This window comes from Colossoma macropomum, unplaced genomic scaffold (genome assembly GCF_904425465.1).
Source record: "Colossoma macropomum unplaced genomic scaffold, Colossoma_macropomum, whole genome shotgun sequence".
Lineage (NCBI taxonomy): Eukaryota > Metazoa > Chordata > Actinopteri > Characiformes > Serrasalmidae > Colossoma > Colossoma macropomum.
The window spans coordinates 26,046,777-26,051,510 of record NW_023494792.1 but is presented as its reverse complement, the minus strand read 5'-3'; positions in this window follow the sequence as shown (position 1 = coordinate 26,051,510).

Below are 4,734 nucleotides of genomic sequence, written 5' to 3'. Positions count from 1 at the left end.
TTTAAAACAGAACGCCAGACAACTTGAGCGTAAATGGCGCCTGACTAAGCTAGAAGTGTTCCAGTCCGCCTGGAAGGAGAGCCTTACAGACTATAGACAAGCACTTGCTACAGCACGCTCAGCTTATCTCTCCTCTCTCATAGAAAACAATAAGAATAATCCTAGGTTACTTTTCAGCACAATCTCTAAACTAACAGAGAACAAAACAGCTAGTGAACCCCAGATGCCATCAGCCTATAGCAGCAACGATTTTATGAATTTCTTTAGTGATAAAATTGAAAAAATTAGGCAGAAAATTCAGAATACGCAATTAAACTCTAGAAACCTGCTTCCCCATAATGCCAGCCTCAACCTTGAAAATATTATAATTCCTGCAGAGAGGCTGGAATCGTTTACCTTACTCCAAGAAAATGAACTATTTAAAATAGTCTCTTCCGCGAAATCATCTACCTGTATGCTAGATCCGATTCCTACAGGTTTACTCAAGGAAATTCTGCCAGAAATAACCAAGCCTATTCTGTCAATAATAAACTGCTCTCTTAGCCTTCGGTACATCCCAAAATCTCTTAAACTAGCAGTAATTAGACCGCTGATTAAGAAAGCTAACCTCGATCCATGCGAACTTTCAAATTATAGACCCATCTCGAATCTCCCCTTTATATCTAAGATCTTGGAAAAAGTTGTAGCAAAACAGTTAAGCTCCTTTTTACATAGGAATCAAATACATGAAAAATTCCAATCTGGTTTTAGGCCACATCATAGTACAGAAACAGCACTAGTAAAAATTGTAAATGATCTATTATTATTTTCTGACCAAGATCATGTGTCCTTGTTAGTCCTCCTCGATCTTAGTGCGGCATTTGACACAATAGACCACACTATCTTACTAGACAGACTAGAAAACCTTGTAGGGGTAACAGGAACAGCTCTTTCCTGGTTCCGGTCCTACCTCACTGATCGGTATCAGTTTGTTAATATAAACGGTGAATCATCTGTTCTCACAAAAGTAAAATATGGTGTTCCACAAGGCTCTGTTTTAGGACCTGTATTATTCACTTTATATATGCTACCACTGGGCACCATTATCAGTAGACACGGCATAAACTTCCACTGCTATGCCGATGACACTCAGTTATATTTAGCAAGCGACCCAGATGATAGAATTAAACTTAGCAAGATTGAAGACTGTATAAAAGACATAAAGGACTGGATGTCGAGTAACTTTCTCCTTCTAAACTCAGATAAAACAGAGGTTCTGCTTCTTGGTCCAAAAGCAGCTAGAAACAAACTGTCTAATTTAACACTTAAACTTAACAATTTCTCAGTTGCATCAAGCTCATATGTAAAAAACCTTGGTGTCATTATAGACCCTGATCTGTCCTTCGACACACATAACTAATATTACTAGAACAGCCTTCCTGCATCTTCGCAATATTGCTAAATTGAGAAATGCATTATCTCTACAGGATGCAGAAAAGTTAGTTCATGCATTTATTACTTCAAGGCTAGATTACTGTAATGCCCTGCTGGCTGGATGTCCCAGCAAAAGCATTAACAAGCTTCAGCTAGTCCAGAATGCTGCAGCCAGAGTTCTTACTAGAACCAGAAAGTTTGACCATATCAGCCCAGTTTTATCAGCCTTACACTGGTTGCCAGTAAAATTTCGGATTGATTATAAAATTCTCTTGCTGACTTATAAAGCACTAAACGGACTCGCCCCGCTGTACCTGAGTGAACTTCTCTCTCACTATGAACCATCCCGCCTACTTAGATCACAAGGTGCTGGCTTACTATTAGTACCCAGAATTAATAAAGTTACGTCAGGGGGGAGAGCTTTCTCATACAAAGCCCCCCAGCTTTGGAATAGTCTTCCTGTTAATGTTCAGGACTCAGACACAGCCTCAGTCTTTAAGTCTAGGCTAAAAACCTACTTGTATATTCAAGCCTTTGGTAATTAGTTTTCCCTGTCAGTTCTATACCTGCCAGAGTCTCTGCTAACACTGTAATTTGTGATCGGTCACCCATTACAGAACTAACTCTGTGTGTTTTCCTCTCTGTGTGTTTTCCTTTCTTTTCTTCGCCGAGTTGAACAGCTGCCCATCCTGTGCGTTCTGATGCTGCTGCCTTTTCTGCCTCGATCGGGTGCCACTGCTCGCCAGCCCTCTGGACCGGGTTACCAACATTGAGCCTCCTGCTGTACAACGCCGTGCAAACCTCACCCTCACAACCTGACCCCACTGATACTACTGCTGTTGCTGCATGAACTATTCAAAATTATTCACTTGAACCAATCAATCATTCAAACTAATTCAAATTAATCAATCACCCATTGACTGTGTTTTTCCTCTCTTTCTTTTGCCGAGTTGAACAGCTGCCCCATCCTGCTGCTGATGCTGCTGCCTCTGCTGCCTTGATCGGGTGCCACTGCTCACCGTGCAAACCTCACCCTCACAACCTGACCCCACTGATGCTGCTGCTTCTGCTGCATGAACTGAACTATTCAAATTAATTGTTTCCTTCACGTTTTACCCTGTTTTTTGTACTATAATACTTTATACTAACAATGTTTACTATCCGGTGTCGACCAGAGGAGGATGGGTTCCCCTTCTGAGTCCTGGTTCCTCTCAAGGTTTCTTCCTGTTTCTCTTAGGGAGTTTTTCCTTGCCACTGTCGCCACTGGCTTGCTCATGGGGGCTCGGACCCGGACTTCTTTTTGTAATGCTCATTTCCTTGTAAAGCTGCTTTGTGACAACACCTGTTGTAAAAAGCGCTATATAAATAAACTTTACTTACTACTTACTTACATAGTGGCAACTCATACTTTCATTTTGAGTGTAAACAGATTACAAAGAGATCTGACTCAAACACAGAGAGGCTTACGGAGTTAAAGGGAAGCACCCACCCACAAACCCACACACACACACACACACAGAAAATTAAAAGTACAGTGAGAGCTGTATGGTACAGAGAGAATGTTATGTCTTTCTCAGGGCTCAAGGCCTTATAATCAGGCCTGTTGGAGCCTTTGTAAGACACACACACACATACATACTTTCCCTTACGAACATAAACATGTTCAGTTAGAATAAAACACACACATTTATGCACTACTCAAAGCCTACAATCACTGAAGTAATGACTTTAATATTTTCTTATTTTACTCAAGAATGATTTTCACAATGCAAACTGAAAGAATCTAAATGAAATTATGACTTTTTAAACACAGCACATTCTGCAAGTCAGTCAAAGTTTTTTTATATAGCACTTTTTACAACAGATGTCACAAAGCAGCTTTACAGAAAAATCTGGGTCTAAAGCCCCCATGAGCGTCACCAGTGGCAACAGTGGCAAGGAAAAACTCCCTAAGAGCAAAAGGAAGAAACCTTGAGAGGAACCAAGACTCAGAAGGGGAACCCGTCCTCCTCTGGTCGACACCGGATAGCAAACAGTGTTAGTATAAAATATTAAAATACAAAATGGGGAAAAACAGGTGGAGCAACGGTTAATTAGAGAGTTTGAGTCTGTGCAGAAGCAGCAGCATCAGGAGGGTCAGTTCATGCAGGTGAGGTTTGCACAGCGTTGTACAGCATGAAGTTCAATGGTGGTCGAACCGGTCCAGAAGGCTGGTGAGCAGTGGGCACCCGATAAAGACAGAAGAAGCAACAGCATCAGACACACAGGATGGGCAGCTGTTCAGCTCGGCAAAGAAAAGGAAAACACACAGAGATTCAGTTCTGTAAAGAGTGACTGATCACAGATTACAGTATTAACAGAGAGCAGCAGAGACTCCGGCAGGTCTAGTTATTACAGCCTAACTACAAAGGAGAGACAGAAAGGTAACAGAGACATGAGGCTCCCTGAGACGTCAGCGCCCCTCCACTCCACTGTCAACAAACCTGAGTGAGTGTGTTAGAGCAGCAGGACAACAGCACCAACACTCCCAGTATTTGCATGGAAGTTCTACCCCCTGATGTAGCTTTATTAATTCTAGATACTAATAGTAAGCAGCACCTTGTGATCTAAGTAGGGTGACGGTTCATCTCATCATAATGTCATTCTCAAAATTCCACAGGTGTCTCATTTATTATAAGACCTATCAGAGTGCATATTATCAGCGTCACATTATATATTGCCTATATATAGATGTAGTATATCTCGAGACAGGAAGCACAATAAAGGGTGCAGAACATCTGTCACAGAACTGAATGCTGTGTAAAGTTAAATGAGAATCTACAAAGCGCACACGGAAACAAAGGAAGGCAAAAGGGAAAAAAATAAATAAGAGTCATATAAAATGGAAATGGAAAATGGAAACAGAAATAAACCCCTTTTTAGTCAACTACCAAACTTTTTTTGTTTTCTTCGTACACACATATTTTCTTACTAAGTAACTAATTAACTAAATAAATATATAAATAAACACACACATATCCAGGCTACTCACCTCTTTCTGACTTGCCTAAGGCAGCGTGGAACTCTCTCACTCTAGATCACTCTGAACAGATTAGACAGTTGAATTAGTCTTTATTATATCGTTTATATCGACAGTCTAACCGTTTATGAGAAATAGTATTTTATTTCCTTAAATATTTTACACAAACACACACAGTTCAACATATTGGAAAAAAAAATTGAACATAAAAAACTACCCATTACGTGTAAATGTTAAGTTGTGGTGAAAGGGAAAAAAAAACAGGATGTGCCCCACCCCCACGCTTCTCTGTGACACTGCAT